The sequence below is a fragment of the Lissotriton vulgaris genome, chromosome 8 (assembly GCF_964263255.1).
Source record: "Lissotriton vulgaris chromosome 8, aLisVul1.2, whole genome shotgun sequence".
Classification (NCBI taxonomy): domain Eukaryota; kingdom Metazoa; phylum Chordata; class Amphibia; order Caudata; family Salamandridae; genus Lissotriton; species Lissotriton vulgaris.
Window position 1 is genome coordinate 1,529,051,885 of NC_141696.1, and position 18,920 is coordinate 1,529,070,804.

Sequence of the window (18,920 nt, forward strand, 5' to 3'; positions counted from 1 at the left end):
TATGGACTAGCACTATATTACCCAGACGTATTTTGCCTGAGTAGGTAAGCAATGTCATCTGACCACTGACATCTGTGTTCAAGGGGAAGTGGAAGGTAATGCAGACCAGAGTTTACTTTACAAAAAAGCATGACATGGGAAATATTAATTGTCAAACCTGAAGGCAAGAGAGTTGGAAGCAAGTCTAGAAGGAGGACAGAAAGCAAAGTCTATGTTAAATTGATTGTGTTGTAGATCAGTTAGAAAAAAATTGATGAATACAGAAAAAGGACAACAGCTGATTCTAAGACCTATTTTGTTAGAAGCAAAGAACCTCTCAACAGTGCCGAAACCCAGGATTGAACCAGGGACCTTTAGATCTTCAGTCGAACACTCTCCCAACTGAGCTATTTCGGCCTGCTGATATCTGTGGTCTTCATACTTTAATTTGAACCATTTAACAAAATAGATGCATGACCTGGATTTTTAACCTCATATGGTAGAAAATGTGTTAAGGAGTCCTGTATCATTCCCCAGTTAACTGGTGCAATGGGTAAATAGCATTTTTGGGATCCAGGTTAGGTAGTTGTTTTTTTAACTCTGAATTTCTTAGCACTATATTACCCAGATATATTTGGCATGAGTAGGTAAGCAATGTCATCTGACTACTGACATCTGTGTTCAAGGGGAAGTGGAATGTGATGCAGACAAGAGTTTACTTTACAAAAAAGGACGAAATGGGAAACATTCATAGTCAAACCTGAAGGCAAGATAGGTGGAAGAAAGTTTAAAAGGAGGACAGAAAGCAAAGTCTATGTTGAATTGATCATTTTGTAGATCAGTTCGATAAAAATGTTGATAGAGAAAAAAGTACTACAGCTGATTCCAAGACCTATTTTGTTAGAAGCAAGGAACCTCTCAACTGTGCCGAAACCCGGGATTGAAACAGGGACCTTTAGATCTTCAGTCTAACGCTCTCCCAACTGAGCTATTTCGGCCTGCTTATAGCTGTGGTCTTCATACTTTAATTTAAACCATTTAACAAAATAGATGCAGGACCTGGATTTTTAACCTCATATGGTAGAGATATGTTTTAACGAGTCCTGTATCATTCCGCAATTAACTGGTGCAATGGGTAAATAGCATTTTTGGGATCCAGGTTAGGTAGTTGTTTTTTTAACTCTGAATGGGCTAGCACTATATTACCCAGATATATTTGGCATGAGTAGGTAAGCAATGTCATCTGACTACTGACATCTGTGTTCAAGGGGAAGTGGAAGGTAATGCAGACAAGAGTTTACTTTACAAAAAAGCATGAAATGGGAAATATTCATTGTCAAACCTGAAGGTAAGAGAGGTGGAAGCAAGTTTAGAAGGAGGACATAAAGCAAAGTCTATGTTAAATTGATTATGTTGTAGATCAGTTGGAAACAATTTGATGAATAGAGAAAAAGTACTACAGCTGATTCCAAGACCTATTTTGTTAGAAGCAAGGAACCTCTCAACTGTGCTGAAACCCGGGATTGAACCAGGGACCTTTAGATCTTCAGTCTAAGGCTCTCCCAACTGAGCTATTTCTGCCTTCTGATATCTGGGGTCTTCATACTTTAATTTGAACCATTTAACAAAATAGATGCAGGACCTGGATTTTTAACCTCATATGGTAGAGATATGTTTTAAGGAGTCCTGTATCATTCCCCAGTTAACTGGTGCAATGGGTAAATAGCATTTTTGGGATCCAGGTTAGGTAGTTGTTTTTTTAACTCTGAATGGACTAGAACTATATGACCCAGATATATTTGGCATGAGTAGGTAAGCAATGTCATCTGACTACTGACATCTGTGTTCAAGCGGAAGTGGAATGTGATGCAGACAAGAGTTTACTTTACAAAAAAGGACGAAATGGGAAACATTCATAGTCAAACCTGAAGGCAAGATAGGTGGAAGAAAGTTTAAAAGGAGGACAGAAAGCAAAGTCTATCTTGAATTGATCATTTTGTAGATCAGTTGATAAAAATGTTGATAGAGAAAAAAGTACTACAGCTGATTCCAAGACCTATTTTGTTAGAAGCAAGGAACCTCTCAACTGTGCCGAAACCCGGGATTGAAACAGGGACCTTCAGATCTTCAGTCTAACGCTCTCCCAACTGAGCTATTTCAGCCTGCTTATAGCTGTGGTCTTCATACTTTAATTTAAACCATTTAACAAAATAGATGCAGGACCTGGATTTTTAACCTCATATGGTAGAGATATGTTTTAAGGAGTCCTGTATCATTCTGCAATTAACTGGTGCAATGGGTAAATAGCATTTTGGGGATCCAGGTTAGGTAGTTGTTTTTTTAACTCTGAATGGACTAGCACTATATTACCCAGATATATTTGGCATGAGTAGGTAAGCAATGTCATCTGACTACTGACATCTGTGTTCAAGGGGAAGTGGAAGGTAATGCAGACAAGAGTTTACTTTACAAAAAAGCATGAAATGGGAAATATTAATTGTCAAACCTGAAGGTAAGATAGGTGGAAGAAAGTTTAAAAGGAGGACAGAAAGCAAAGTCTATGTTGAATTGATCATTTTGTGGATCAGTTGATAAAAATGTTGATAGAGAAAAAAGTACTACAGCTGATTCCAAGACTTATTTTGTGAGAAGCAAGGAACCACTCAACAGTGCCGAAACCCGGGATTAAACCAGGGACCTTTAGATCTTCAGTCTAACGGTCTCCCAACTGAGCTATTTCTGCCTCCTGCTAGCTGTAGTCTACATACTTTGATTTGAACCATTTAACAAAATAGATGCATGACCTGGATATTTGACCTTATAGGTTAGAGATATGTTTTAAGGAGTCCTGTATCATTCAGCAGTTAACTGGGGCAATGGGTAAATACTATTTTTGGGATCCAGGTTAGGTCATTTTATTTTTACCTCCGTATGGACTAGCACTATATTACCCAGACGTATTTTGCCTGAGTAGGTAAGCAATGTCATCTGACCACTGACATCTGTGTTCAAGGGGAAGTGGAAGGTAATGCAGACCAGAGTTTACTTTACAAAAAAGCATGACATGGGAAACATTCATAGTCAAACCTGAAGGCAAGAGAGTTGGAAGCAAGTCTAGAAGGAGGACAGAAAGCAAAGTCTATGTTAAATTGATTGTGTTGTAGATCAGTTAGAAAAAAATTGATGAATACAGAAAAAGGACAACAGCTGATTCTAAGACCTATTTTGTTAGAAGCAAAGAACCTCTCAACAGTGCCGAAACCCGGGATTGAACCAGGGACCTTTAGATCTTCAGTCGAACACTCTCCCAACTGAGCTATTCCGGCCTGCTGATATCTGTGGTCTTCATACTTTAATTTGAACCATTTAACAAAATAGATGCATGACCTGGATTTTTAACCTCATATGGTAGTGATATGTTTTAAGGAGTCCTGTATCATTCCCCAGTTAACTGGTGCAATGGGTAAATAGCATTTTTGGGATCCAGGTTAGGTAGTTGTTTTTTTAACTCTGAATTTCTTAGCACTATATTACCCAGATATATTTGGCATGAGTAGGTAAGCAATGTCATCTGACTACTGACATCTGTGTTCAAGGGGAAGTGGAATGTGATGCAGACAAGAGTTTACTTTACAAAAAAGGACGAAATGGGAAACATTCATAGTCAAACCTGAAGGCAAGATAGGTGGAAGAAAGTTTAAAAGGAGGACAGAAAGCAAAGTCTATGTTGAATTGATCATTTTGTAGATCAGTTCGATAAAAATGTTGATAGAGAAAAAAGTACTACAGCTGATTCCAAGACCTATTTTGTTAGAAGCAAGGAACCTCTCAACTGTGCCGAAACCCGGGATTGAAACAGGGACCTTTAGATCTTCAGTCTAACGCTCTCCCAACTGAGCTATTTCGGCCTGCTTATAGCTGTGGTCTTCATACTTTAATTTAAACCATTTAACAAAATAGATGCAGGACCTGGATTTTTAACCTCATATGGTAGAGATATGTTTTAAGGAGTCCTGTATCATTCTGCAATTAACTGGTGCAATGGGTAAATAGCATTTTGGGGATCCAGGTTAGGTAGTTGTTTTTTTAACTCTGAATGGACTAGCACTATATTACCCAGATATATTTGGCATGAGTAGGTAAGCAATGTCATCTGACTACTGACATCTGTGTTCAAGGGGAAGTGGAAGGTAATGCAGACAAGAGTTTACTTTACAAAAAAGCATGAAATGGGAAATATTCATTGTCAAACCTGAAGGTAAGAGAGGTGGAAGCAAGTTTAGAAGGAGGACATAAAGCAAAGTCTATGTTAAATTGATTGTGTTGTAGATCAGTTGGAAAAAATTTGATGAATAGAGAAAAAGTACTACAGCTGATTCCAAGACCTATTTTGTTAGAAGCAAGGAACCTCTCAACTGTGCCCAAACCCAGGATTGAACCAGGGACCTTTAGATCTTCAGTCTAACGCTCTCCCAACTGAGCTATTTCGGCCTTCTGATAGCTGGGGTCTTCATACTTTAATTTGAACCATTTAACAAAATAGATGCAGGACCTGGATTTTTAACCTCATATGGTAGAGATATGTTTTAAGGAGTCCTGTATCATTCCGCAGTTAACTGGTGCAATGGGTAAATAGCATTTTTGGGATCCAGGTTAGGTAGTTGTTTTTTTAACTCTGAATGGACTAGCACCATATTACCCAGATATATTTGGCATGAGTAGGTAAGCAATGTCATCTGACTACTGACATCTGTGTTCAAGGGGAAGTGGAATGTGATGCAGACAAGAGTTTACTTTACAAAAAAGGACGAAATGGGAAACATTCATAGTCAAACCTGAAGGCAAGATAGGTGGAAGAAAGTTTAAAAGGAGGACAGAAAGCAAAGTCTATGTTGAATTGATCATTTTGTAGATCAGTTGATAAAAATGTTGATAGACAAAAAAGTACTACAGCTGATTCCAAGACCTATTTTGTTAGAAGCAAGGAACCTCTCAACTGTGCCGAAACCCGGGATTGAACCAGGGACCTTTAGATCTTCAGTCTAACGCTCTCCCAACTTAGCTTTTTCGGCCTGCTTATAGCTGTGGTCTTCATACTTTAATTTAAACCATTTAACAAAATAGATGCAGGACCTGGATTTTTAACCTCATATGGTAGAGATATGTTTTAAGGAGTCCTGTATCATTCCGCAATTAACTGGTGCAATGGGCAAATAGCATTTTTGGGATCCAGGTTAGGTAGTTGTTTTTTTAACTCTGAATGGACTAGCACTATATTACCCAGATATATTTGGCATGAGTAGGTAAGCAATGTCATCTGACTACTGACATCTGTGTTCAAGGGGAAGTGGAAGGTAATGCAGACAAGAGTTTACTTTACAAAAAAGCATGAAATGGGAAATATTCATTGTCAAACCTGAAGGTAAGAGAGGTGGAAGCAAGTTTAGAAGGAGGACATAAAGCAAAGTCTATGTTAAATTGATTGTGTTGTAGATCAGTTGGAAAAGATTTGATGAATAGAGAAAAAGTACTACAGCTGATTCCAAGACCTATTTTGTTAGAAGCAAGGAACCTCTCAACTGTGCCGAAACTCGGGATTGAACCAGGGACCTTTAGATCTTCAGTCTAACGTTCTCCCAACTGAGCTATTTCAGCCTGCTTATAGCTGTGGTCTTCATACTTTAATTTAAACCATTTAACAAAATAGATGCAGGACCTGGATTTTTAACCTCATATGGTAGAGATATGTTTTAAGGGGTCCTGTATCATTCCGCAATTAACTGGTGCAATGGGTAAATAGCATTTTTTGGATCCAGGTTAGGTAGTTGTTTTTTTAACTCTGAATGGACTAGCACTATATTACCCAGATATATTTGGCATGAGTAGGTAAGCAATGTCATCTGACTACTGACATCTGTGTTCAAGGGGAAGTGGAAGGTAATGCAGACAAGAGTTTACTTTACAAAAAAGCATGAAATGGGAAATATTCATTGTCAACCCTGAAGGTAAGAGAGGTGGAAGCAAGTTTAGAAGGAGGACATAAAGCAAAGTCTATGTTAAATTGATTGTGTTGTAGATCAGTTGGAAAAAAATGTGATGAATAGAGAAAAAGAACTACAGCTGATCCCAAGACCTATTTTGTTAGAAGCAAGGAACCTCTCAACTGTGCCGAAACCCGGGATTGAACCAGGGACCTTTAGATCTTCAGTCTAACACTCTCCCAACTGAGCTATTTCGGCCTTCTGATAGCTGGGGTCTTCATACTTTAATTTGAACCATTTAACAAAATAGATGCAGGACCTGGATTTTTAACCTCATATGGTAGAGATATGTTTTAAGGAGTCCTGTATCATTCCCCAGTTAACTGGTGCAATGGGTAAATAGCATTTTTGGGATCCAGGTTAGGTAGTTGTTTTTTTAACTCTGAATGGACTAGCACTATATTACCCAGATATATTTGGCATGAGTAGGTAAGCAATGTCATCTGACTACTGACATCTGTGTTCAAGGGGAAGTGGAAGGTAATGCAGACAAGAGTTTACTTTACAAAAAAGCATGAAATGGGAAATATTCATTGTCAAACCTGAAGGTAAGAGAGGTGGAAGCAAGTTTAGAAGGAGGACATAAAGCAAAGTCTATGTTAAATTGATTATGTTGTAGATCAGTTGGAAACAATTTGATGAATAGAGAAAAAGTACTACAGCTGATTCCAAGACCTATTTTGTTAGAAGCAAGGAACCTCTCAACTGTGCTGAAACCCGGGATTGAACCAGGGACCTTTAGATCTTCAGTCTAAGGCTCTCCCAACTGAGCTATTTCTGCCTTCTGATATCTGGGGTCTTCATACTTTAATTTGAACCATTTAACAAAATAGATGCAGGACCTGGATTTTTAACCTCATATGGTAGAGATATGTTTTAAGGAGTCCTGTATCATTCCCCAGTTAACTGGTGCAATGGGTAAATAGCATTTTTGGGATCCAGGTTAGGTAGTTGTTTTTTTAACTCTGAATGGACTAGAACTATATGACCCAGATATATTTGGCATGAGTAGGTAAGCAATGTCATCTGACTACTGACATCTGTGTTCAAGCGGAAGTGGAATGTGATGCAGACAAGAGTTTACTTTACAAAAAAGGACGAAATGGGAAACATTCATAGTCAAACCTGAAGGCAAGATAGGTGGAAGAAAGTTTAAAAGGAGGACAGAAAGCAAAGTCTATCTTGAATTGATCATTTTGTAGATCAGTTGATAAAAATGTTGATAGAGAAAAAAGTACTACAGCTGATTCCAAGACCTATTTTGTTAGAAGCAAGGAACCTCTCAACTGTGCCGAAACCCGGGATTGAAACAGGGACCTTCAGATCTTCAGTCTAACGCTCTCCCAACTGAGCTATTTCAGCCTGCTTATAGCTGTGGTCTTCATACTTTAATTTAAACCATTTAACAAAATAGATGCAGGACCTGGATTTTTAACCTCATATGGTAGAGATATGTTTTAAGGAGTCCTGTATCATTCTGCAATTAACTGGTGCAATGGGTAAATAGCATTTTGGGGATCCAGGTTAGGTAGTTGTTTTTTTAACTCTGAATGGACTAGCACTATATTACCCAGATATATTTGGCATGAGTAGGTAAGCAATGTCATCTGACTACTGACATCTGTGTTCAAGGGGAAGTGGAAGGTAATGCAGACAAGAGTTTACTTTACAAAAAAGCATGAAATGGGAAATATTAATTGTCAAACCTGAAGGTAAGATAGGTGGAAGAAAGTTTAAAAGGAGGACAGAAAGCAAAGTCTATGTTGAATTGATCATTTTGTGGATCAGTTGATAAAAATGTTGATAGAGAAAAAAGTACTACAGCTGATTCCAAGACTTATTTTGTGAGAAGCAAGGAACCTCTCAACAGTGCCGAAACCCGGGATTAAACCAGGGACCTTTAGATCTTCAGTCTAACGGTCTCCCAACTGAGCTATTTCTGCCTCCTGCTAGCTGTAGTCTACATACTTTGATTTGAACCATTTAACAAAATAGATGCATGACCTGGATATTTGACCTTATAGGTTAGAGATATGTTTTAAGGAGTCCTGTATCATTCAGCAGTTAACTGGGGCAATGGGTAAATACTATTTTTGGGATCCAGGTTAGGTCATTTTATTTTTACCTCCGTATGGACTAGCACTATATTACCCAGACGTATTTTGCCTGAGTAGGTAAGCAATGTCATCTGACCACTGACATCTGTGTTCAAGGGGAAGTGGAAGGTAATGCAGACCAGAGTTTACTTTACAAAAAAGCATGACATGGGAAACATTCATAGTCAAACCTGAAGGCAAGAGAGTTGGAAGCAAGTCTAGAAGGAGGACAGAAAGCAAAGTCTATGTTAAATTGATTGTGTTGTAGATCAGTTAGAAAAAAATTGATGAATACAGAAAAAGGACAACAGCTGATTCTAAGACCTATTTTGTTAGAAGCAAAGAACCTCTCAACAGTGCCGAAACCCGGGATTGAACCAGGGACCTTTAGATCTTCAGTCGAACACTCTCCCAACTGAGCTATTCCGGCCTGCTGATATCTGTGGTCTTCATACTTTAATTTGAACCATTTAACAAAATAGATGCATGACCTGGATTTTTAACCTCATATGGTAGTGATATGTTTTAAGGAGTCCTGTATCATTCCCCAGTTAACTGGTGCAATGGGTAAATAGCATTTTTGGGATCCAGGTTAGGTAGTTGTTTTTTTAACTCTGAATTTCTTAGCACTATATTACCCAGATATATTTGGCATGAGTAGGTAAGCAATGTCATCTGACTACTGACATCTGTGTTCAAGGGGAAGTGGAATGTGATGCAGACAAGAGTTTACTTTACAAAAAAGGACGAAATGGGAAACATTCATAGTCAAACCTGAAGGCAAGATAGGTGGAAGAAAGTTTAAAAGGAGGACAGAAAGCAAAGTCTATGTTGAATTGATCATTTTGTAGATCAGTTCGATAAAAATGTTGATAGAGAAAAAAGTACTACAGCTGATTCCAAGACCTATTTTGTTAGAAGCAAGGAACCTCTCAACTGTGCCGAAACCCGGGATTGAAACAGGGACCTTTAGATCTTCAGTCTAACGCTCTCCCAACTGAGCTATTTCGGCCTGCTTATAGCTGTGGTCTTCATACTTTAATTTAAACCATTTAACAAAATAGATGCAGGACCTGGATTTTTAACCTCATATGGTAGAGATATGTTTTAAGGAGTCCTGTATCATTCTGCAATTAACTGGTGCAATGGGTAAATAGCATTTTGGGGATCCAGGTTAGGTAGTTGTTTTTTTAACTCTGAATGGACTAGCACTATATTACCCAGATATATTTGGCATGAGTAGGTAAGCAATGTCATCTGACTACTGACATCTGTGTTCAAGGGGAAGTGGAAGGTAATGCAGACAAGAGTTTACTTTACAAAAAAGCATGAAATGGGAAATATTCATTGTCAAACCTGAAGGTAAGAGAGGTGGAAGCAAGTTTAGAAGGAGGACATAAAGCAAAGTCTATGTTAAATTGATTGTGTTGTAGATCAGTTGGAAAAAATTTGATGAATAGAGAAAAAGTACTACAGCTGATTCCAAGACCTATTTTGTTAGAAGCAAGGAACCTCTCAACTGTGCCCAAACCCAGGATTGAACCAGGGACCTTTAGATCTTCAGTCTAACGCTCTCCCAACTGAGCTATTTCGGCCTTCTGATAGCTGGGGTCTTCATACTTTAATTTGAACCATTTAACAAAATAGATGCAGGACCTGGATTTTTAACCTCATATGGTAGAGATATGTTTTAAGGAGTCCTGTATCATTCCGCAGTTAACTGGTGCAATGGGTAAATAGCATTTTTGGGATCCAGGTTAGGTAGTTGTTTTTTTAACTCTGAATGGACTAGCACCATATTACCCAGATATATTTGGCATGAGTAGGTAAGCAATGTCATCTGACTACTGACATCTGTGTTCAAGGGGAAGTGGAATGTGATGCAGACAAGAGTTTACTTTACAAAAAAGGACGAAATGGGAAACATTCATAGTCAAACCTGAAGGCAAGATAGGTGGAAGAAAGTTTAAAAGGAGGACAGAAAGCAAAGTCTATGTTGAATTGATCATTTTGTAGATCAGTTGATAAAAATGTTGATAGACAAAAAAGTACTACAGCTGATTCCAAGACCTATTTTGTTAGAAGCAAGGAACCTCTCAACTGTGCCGAAACCCGGGATTGAACCAGGGACCTTTAGATCTTCAGTCTAACGCTCTCCCAACTTTGCTTTTTCGGCCTGCTTATAGCTGTGGTCTTCATACTTTAATTTAAACCATTTAACAAAATAGATGCAGGACCTGGATTTTTAACCTCATATGGTAGAGATATGTTTTAAGGAGTCCTGTATCATTCCGCAATTAACTGGTGCAATGGGCAAATAGCATTTTTGGGATCCAGGTTAGGTAGTTGTTTTTTTAACTCTGAATGGACTAGCACTATATTACCCAGATATATTTGGCATGAGTAGGTAAGCAATGTCATCTGACTACTGACATCTGTGTTCAAGGGGAAGTGGAAGGTAATGCAGACAAGAGTTTACTTTACAAAAAAGCATGAAATGGGAAATATTCATTGTCAAACCTGAAGGTAAGAGAGGTGGAAGCAAGTTTAGAAGGAGGACATAAAGCAAAGTCTATGTTAAATTGATTGTGTTGTAGATCAGTTGGAAAAGATTTGATGAATAGAGAAAAAGTACTACAGCTGATTCCAAGACCTATTTTGTTAGAAGCAAGGAACCTCTCAACTGTGCCGAAACTCGGGATTGAACCAGGGACCTTTAGATCTTCAGTCTAACGTTCTCCCAACTGAGCTATTTCAGCCTGCTTATAGCTGTGGTCTTCATACTTTAATTTAAACCATTTAACAAAATAGATGCAGGACCTGGATTTTTAACCTCATATGGTAGAGATATGTTTTAAGGGGTCCTGTATCATTCCGCAATTAACTGGTGCAATGGGTAAATAGCATTTTTTGGATCCAGGTTAGGTAGTTGTTTTTTTAACTCTGAATGGACTAGCACTATATTACCCAGATATATTTGGCATGAGTAGGTAAGCAATGTCATCTGACTACTGACATCTGTGTTCAAGGGGAAGTGGAAGGTAATGCAGACAAGAGTTTACTTTACAAAAAAGCATGAAATGGGAAATATTCATTGTCAACCCTGAAGGTAAGAGAGGTGGAAGCAAGTTTAGAAGGAGGACATAAAGCAAAGTCTATGTTAAATTGATTGTGTTGTAGATCAGTTGGAAAAAATGTGATGAATAGAGAAAAAGAACTACAGCTGATCCCAAGACCTATTTTGTTAGAAGCAAGGAACCTCTCAACTGTGCCGAAACCCGGGATTGAACCAGGGACCTTTAGATCTTCAGTCTAACACTCTCCCAACTGAGCTATTTCGGCCTTCTGATAGCTGGGGTCTTCATACTTTAATTTGAACCATTTAACAAAATAGATGCAGGACCTGGATTTTTAACCTCATATGGTAGAGATATGTTTTAAGGAGTCCTGTATCATTCCCCAGTTAACTGGTGCAATGGGTAAATAGCATTTTTGGGATCCAGGTTAGGTAGTTGTTTTTTTAACTCTGAATGGACTAGCACTATATTACCCAGATATATTTGGCATGAGTAGGTAAGCAATGTCATCTGACTACTGACATCTGTGTTCAAGGGGAAGTGGAATGTGATGCAGACAAGAGTTTACTTTACAAAAAAGGACGAAATGGAAAACATTCATAGTCAAACCTGAAGGCAAGATAGGTGGAAGAAAGTTTAAAAGGAGGACAGAAAGCAAAGTCTATGTTGAATTGATCATTTTGTAGATCAGTTGAAAAAAATGTTGATAGAGAAAAAAGTACTACAGCTGATTCCAAGACCTATTTTGTTAGAAGGAAGGAACCTCTCAACTGTGCCGAAACCCGGGATTGAACCAGGGACCTTTAGATCTTCAGTCTAACGCTCTCCCAACTTAGCTATTTCGGCCTGCTTATAGATGTGGTCTTCACACTTTAATTTAAACCATTTAACAAAATAGATGCAGGACCTGGATTTTTAACCTCATATGGTGAGATATGTTTTAAGGAGTCCTGTATCATTCCGCAATTAACTGGTGCAATGGGTAAATAGCATTTTTGGGATCCAGGTTAGGTAGTTGTTTTTTTAACTCTGAATGGACTAGCACTATATTACCCAGATATATTTGGCATGAGTAGGTAAGCAATGTCATCTGACTACTGACATCTGTGTTCAAGGGGAAGTGGAAGGTAATGCAGACAAGAGTTTACTTTACAAAAAAGCATGAAATGGGAAATATTCATTGTCAAACCTGAAGGTAAGAGAGGTGGAAGCAAGTTTAGAAGGAGGATATAAAGCAAAGTCTATGTTAAATTGATTGTGTTGTAGATCAGTTGGAAAAAATTTGATGAATGGAGAAAAAGTACTACTGCTGATTCCAAGACCTATTTTGTTAGAAGCAAGAAACCTCTCAACTGTGCCGAAACCCGGGATTGAACCAGGGACCTTTAGATCTTCAGTCTAACGCTCTCCCAACTGAGCTATTTCGGCCTTCTGATAGCTGGGGTCTTCATACTTTAATTTGAACCATTTAACAAAATAGATGCAGGACCTGGATTTTTAACCTCATATGGTAGAGATATGTTTTAAGGAGTCCTGTATCATTCCCCAGTTAACTGGGGCAATGGGTAAATAGCATTTTTGGGATCCAGACGAGGTAGTTGTTTTTTTAACTCTGAATGGACTAGCATTATATTACCCAGATATATTTGGCATGAGTAGGTAAGCAATGTCATCTGACTACTGACATCTGTGTTCAAGGGGAAGTGGAATGTAATGCAGACAAGAGTTTACTTTACAAAAAAGGACGAAATAGGAAACATTAATAGTCAAACCTGAAGGCAAGATAGGTGGAAGAAAGTTTAAAAGGAGGACAGAAAGCAAAGTCTATGTTGAATTGATCATTTTGTGGATCAGTTGATAAAAATGTTCATAGAGAAAAAAGTACTACAGCTGATTCCAAGACTTATTTTGTGAGAAGCAAGGAACCTCTCAACTGTGCCGAAACCCGGGATTGAACCAGGGACCTTTAGATCTTCAGTCTAACGCTCGCCCAACTGAGCTATTTCGGCCTTCTGATAGCTGGGGTCTTCATACTTTAATTTGAACCATTTATCAAAATAGATGCAGGACCTGGATTTTTAACCTCATATGGTAGAGATATGTTTTAAGGAGTCCTGTATCATTCCCCAGTTAACCGGTGCAATGGGTAAATAGCATTTTTGGGATCCAGGTTAGGTAGTTGTTTTTTTAACTCTGAATGGACTAGCACTATATTACCCAGATAAAATTTGGCATGAGTAGGTAAGCAATGTCATCTGACTACTGACATCTGTGTTCAAGGGGAAGTGGAAGGTAATGCAGACAAGAGTTTACTTTACAAAAAAGCATGAAATGGGAAATATTCATTGTCAAACCTGAAGGTAAGAGAGGTGGAAGCAAGTTTAGAAGGAGAATATAAAGCAAAGTCTATGTTAAATTGATTGTGTTGTAGATCAGTTGGAAAAAATTTGATGAATAGAGAAAAAGTACTACAGCTGATTACAAGACCTATTTTGTTAGAAGCAAGGAACCTCTCAACTGTGCCGAAACCCGGGATTGAACCAGGGACCTTTAGATCTTCAGTCTAACGCTCTCCCAACTGAGCTATTTCGGCGTTCTGATAGCTGGGGTCTTCATACTTTAATTTGAACCATTTAACAAAATAGATGCAGGACCTGGATTTTTAACCTCATATGGTAGAGATATGTTTTAAGGAGTCCTGTATCATTCCCCAGTTAACTGGTGCAATGGGTAAATAGCATTTTTGGGATCCAGGTTAGGTAGTCGTTTTTTTAACTCTGAATGGACTAGCACTATATTACCTAGATATATTTGGCATGAGTAGGTAAGCAATGTCATCTGACTACTGACATCTGTGTTCAAGGGGAAGTGGAATGTGATGCAGACAAGAGTTTACTTTACAAAAAAGGACGAAATGGGAAACATTCATAGTCAAACCTGAAGGCAAGATAGGTGGAAGAAAGTTTAAAAGGAGGACAGAAAGCAAAGTCTATGTTGAATTGATCATTTTGTAGATCAGTTGACAAAAATGTTGATAGAGAAAAAAGTACTACAGCTGATTCCAAGACCTATTTTGGTAGAAGCAAGGAACCTCTCAACTGTGCCGAAACCCGGGATTGATCCAGGGACCTTTAGATCTTCAGTCTAACGCTCTCCCAACTGAGCTATTGCGGCCTGCTTATAGCTGTGGTCTTCATACTTTAATTTAAACCATTTAACAAAATAGATGCAGGACCTGGATTTTTAACCTCATATGGTAGAGATATGTTTTAAGGAGTCCTGTATCATTCCGCAATTAACTGGTGCAATGGGCAAATAGCAGTTTTGGGACCCAGGTTAGGTAGTTGTTTTTTTAACTCTGAATGGACTAGCACTATATTACCCAGATATATTTGGCATGAGTAGGTAAGCAATGTCATCTGACTACTGACATCTGTATTCAAGGGGAGGTGGAAGGTAATGCAGACAAGAGTTTACTTTACAAAAAAGCATGAAATGGGAAATATTCATTGTCAAACCTGAAGGTAAGAGAGGTGGAAGCAAGTTTAGAAGGAGGACATAAAGCAAAGTCTATGTTAAATTGATTGTGTTGTAGATCAGTTAGAAAAAATTTGATGAATAGAGAAAAAGTACTACAGCTGATTCCAAGACCTATTTTGTTAGAAGCAAGGAACCTCTGAACTGTGCCTAAACCCGGGATTGAACCAGGGACCTTCAGTCTAACGCTCTCCCAACTGAGCTATTTCGGCCTGCTTATAGCTGTGGTCTTCATACTTTAATTTAAACCATTTAACAAAATAGATGCAGGACCTGGATTTTTAACCTCACATGGTAGAGATATGTTTTAAGGAGTCCTGTATCATTCCGCAATTAACTGGTGCAATGGGTAAATAGCATTTTTTGGATCCAGGTTAGGTAGTTGTTTTTTTAACTCTGAATGGACTAGCACTATATTACCCAGATATATTTGGCATGAGTAGGTAAGCAATGTCATCTGACTACTGACATCTGTGTTCAAGGGGAAGTGGAAGGTAATGCAGACAAGAGTTTACTTTACAAAAAAGCATGAAATGGGAAATATTCATTGTCAAACCTGAAGGTAATAGAGGTGGAAGCAAGTTTAGAAGGAGGACATAAAGCAAAGTCTATGTTAAATTGATTGTGTTGTAGATCAGTTAGAAAAAATTTGATGAATAGAGAAAAAGAACTACAGCTGATCCCAAGACCTATTTTGTTAGAAGCAAGGAACCTCTCAACTGTGCCGAAACCCAGGATTGAACCAGGGACCTTTAGATCTTCAGTCTAACGCTCGCCCAACTGAGCTATTTCGGCCTGCTTATAGCTGTGGTCTTCATACTTTAATTTAAACCATTTAACAAAATAGATGCAGGACCTGGATTTTTAACCTCATATGGTAGAGATATGTTTTAAGGAGTCCTGTATCATTCCCCAGTTAACTGGTGCAATGGGTAAATAGCATTTTTGGGATCCAGGTTAGGTAGTTGTTTTTTTAACTCTGAATGGACTAGCACTATATTACCCAGATATATTTGGCATGAGTAGGTAAGCAATGTCATCTGACTACTGACATCTTTGTTCAAGGGGAAGTGGAATGTGATGCAGACAAGAGTTTACTTTACAAAAAAGGACGAAATGGAAAACATTCATAGTCAAACCTGAAGGCAAGATAGGTGGAAGAAAGTTTAAAAGGAGGACAGAAAGCAAAGTCTATGTTGAATTGATCATTTTGTAGATCAGTTGATAAAAATGTTGATAGAGAAAAAAGTACTACAGCTGATTCCAAGACCTATTTTGTTAGAAGCAAGGAACCTCTCAACTGTGCCGAAACCCGGGATTGAACGACGGACCTTTAGATCTTCAGTCTAACGCTCTCCCAACTGAGCTATTTCGGCCGTCTGATAGCTGGGGTCTTCATACTTTAATTTGAACCATTTAACAAAATAGATGCAGGACCTGGATTTTTAACCTCATATGGTAGAGATATGTTTTAAGGAGTCCTGTATCATTCCCCAGTTAACTGGTGCAATGGGTAAATAGCATTTTTGGGATCCAGGTTAGGTAGTTGTTTTTTTAACTCTGAATGGACTAGCACTATATTACCCAGATATATTTGGCATGAGTAGGTAAGCAATGTCATCTTACTACTGACATCTGTGTTCAAGGGGAAGTGGAATGTGATGCAGACAAGAGTTTACTTTACAAAAAAGGACGAAATGGGAAACATTCATTGTCAAACCTGAAGGCAAGATAGGTGGAAGAAAGTTTAAAAGGAGGACAGAAAGCAAAGTCTATGTTGAATTGATCATTTTGTGGATCAGTTGATAAAAATGTTGATAGAGAAAAAAGTACTACAGCTGATTCCAAGACCTATTTTGTTAGAAGCAAGGAACCTCTCAACTGTGCCGAAACCCGGGATTGAACCAGGGACCTTTAGATCTTCAGTCTAACGCTCTCCCAACTTAGCTATTTCGGCCTGCTTATAGCTGTGGTCTTCATACTTTAATTTAAACCATTTAACAAAATAGATGCAGGACCTGGATTTTTAACCTCATATGGTGAGATATGTTTTAAGGAGTCCTGTATTATTCCGCAATTAACTGGTGCAATGGGTAAATAGCATTTTTGGGATCCAGGTTAGGTAGTTGTTTTTTTAACTCTGAATGGACTAGCACTATATCACCCAGATATATTTGGCATGAGTAGGTAAGCAATGTCATCTGACTACTGACATCTGTGTTCAAGGGGAAGTGGAAGGTAATGCAGACAAGAGTTTACTTTACAAAAAAGCATGAAATGGGAAATATTCATTGTCAAACCTGAAGGTAAGAGAGGTGGAAGCAAGTTTAGAAGGAGGATATAAAGCAAAGTCTATGTTAAATTGATTGTGTTGTAGATCAGTTGGAAAAAATTTGATGAATAGAGAAAAAGTACTACAGCTGATTCCAAGACCTATTTTGCTAGAAGCAAGGAACCTCTCAACTGTGCCGAAACCCGGGATTGAACAAGGGACCTTTAGATCTTCAGTCTAACGCTCTCCCAACTGAGCTATTTCGGCCTTCTGATAGCTGGGGTCTTCATACTTTAATTTGAACCATTTAACAAAATAGATGCAGGACCTGGATTTTTAACCTCATATGGTAGAGATATGTTTTAAGGAGTCCTGTATCATTCCCCAGTTAACTGGTGCAATGGGTAAATAGCATTTTTGGGATCCAGGTTAGGTAGTTGTTTTTTTAACTCTGAATGGACTAGCACTATATTACCTAGATATATTTGGCATGAGTAGGTAAGCAATGTCATCTGACTACTGACATCTGTGTTCAAGGGGAAGTGGAATGTGATGCAGACAAGAGTTTACTTTACAAAAAAGGACGAAATGGGAAACATTCATTGTCAAACCTGAAGGCAAGATAGGTGGAAGAAAGTTTAAAAGGAGGACAGAAAGCAAAGTCTATGTTGAATTGATCATTTTGTAGATCAGTTGATAAAAATGTTGATAGAGAAAAAAGTACTACAGCTGATTCCAAGACCTATTTTGTTAGAAGCAAGGAACCTCTCAGCTGTGCCGAAACCCGGGATTGAACCAGGGACCTTTAGATCTTCAGTCTATCGCTCTCCCAACTGAGCTATTGCGGCCTGCTTGTAGCTGTGGTCTTCATACTTTAATTTAAACCATTTAACAAAATAGATGCAGGACCTGGATTTTTAACCTCATATGGTAGAGATATGTTTTAAGGAGTCCTATATCATTCCGCAATTAACTGGTGCAATGGGCAAATAGCAGTTTTGGGATCCAGGTTAGGTAGTTGTTTTTTTAACTCTGAATGGACTAGCACTATATTACCCAGATATATTTGGCATGAGTAGGTAAGCAGTGTCATCTGACTACTGACATCTGTATTCAAGGGGAGGTGGAAGGTAATGCAGACAAGAGTTTACTTTACAAAAAAGCATGAAATGGGAAATATTCATTGTCAAACCTGAAGGTAAGAGAGGTGGAAGCAAGTTTAGAAGGAGGACATAAAGCAAAGTCTATGTTAAATTGATTGTGTTGTAGATCAGTTGGAAAAAATTTGATGAATAGAGAAAAAGTACTACAGCTGATTCCAAGACCTATTTTGTTAGAAGCAAGGATCCTCTCAACTGTGCCGAAACCCGGGATTGAACCAGGGACCTTTAGATCTTCAGTCTAACGCTCTCCCAACTGAGCTATTTTGGCCTTCTGATAGCTGGGGTCTTCATACTTTAATTTGAACCATTTAACAAAATAGATGCAGGACCTGGATTTTTAACCTCCTATGGTAGAGATATGTTTTAAGGAGTCCTGTATCATTCCCCAGTTAACTGGTGCAATGGGTAAATAGCATTTTTGGGATCCAGGTTAGGTAGTTGTTTTTTTAACTCTGAATGGACTAGCATTATATTACCCAGATATATTTGGCATGAGTAGGTAAGCAATGTCATCTGACTACTGACATCTGTGTTCAAGGGGAAGTGGAATGTGATGCAGACAAGAGTTTACTTTACAAAAAAGGACAAAATGGGAAACATTCATAGTCAAACCTGAAGGAAAGATAGGTGGAAGAAAGTTTAAAAGGAGGACAGAAAGCAAAGTCTATGTTGAATTGATCATTTTGTGGATCAGTTGATAAAAATGTTGATAGAGAAAAAAGTACTACAGCTGATTCCAAGACGTATTTTGTGAG

The 18,920-nt window shown here is 38.3% G+C and overlaps 2 non-coding genes across 2 annotated transcripts; both read right to left on the reverse strand.

Annotated features, from left to right (window-relative positions):
- Positions 1-12,548: 12,548 nt before the first annotated feature.
- On the reverse strand, positions 12,549-12,621 carry TRNAF-GAA (transfer RNA phenylalanine (anticodon GAA)). Its single transcript has one exon. It is a non-coding gene; the product is annotated as a tRNA-Phe (tRNA).
- A 1,092-nt stretch (positions 12,622-13,713) lies between these two features.
- Positions 13,714-13,786, reverse strand: TRNAF-GAA (transfer RNA phenylalanine (anticodon GAA)). The gene has a single exon. It is a non-coding gene; the product is annotated as a tRNA-Phe (tRNA).
- Between the last annotated feature and the right edge of the window lie 5,134 nt (positions 13,787-18,920).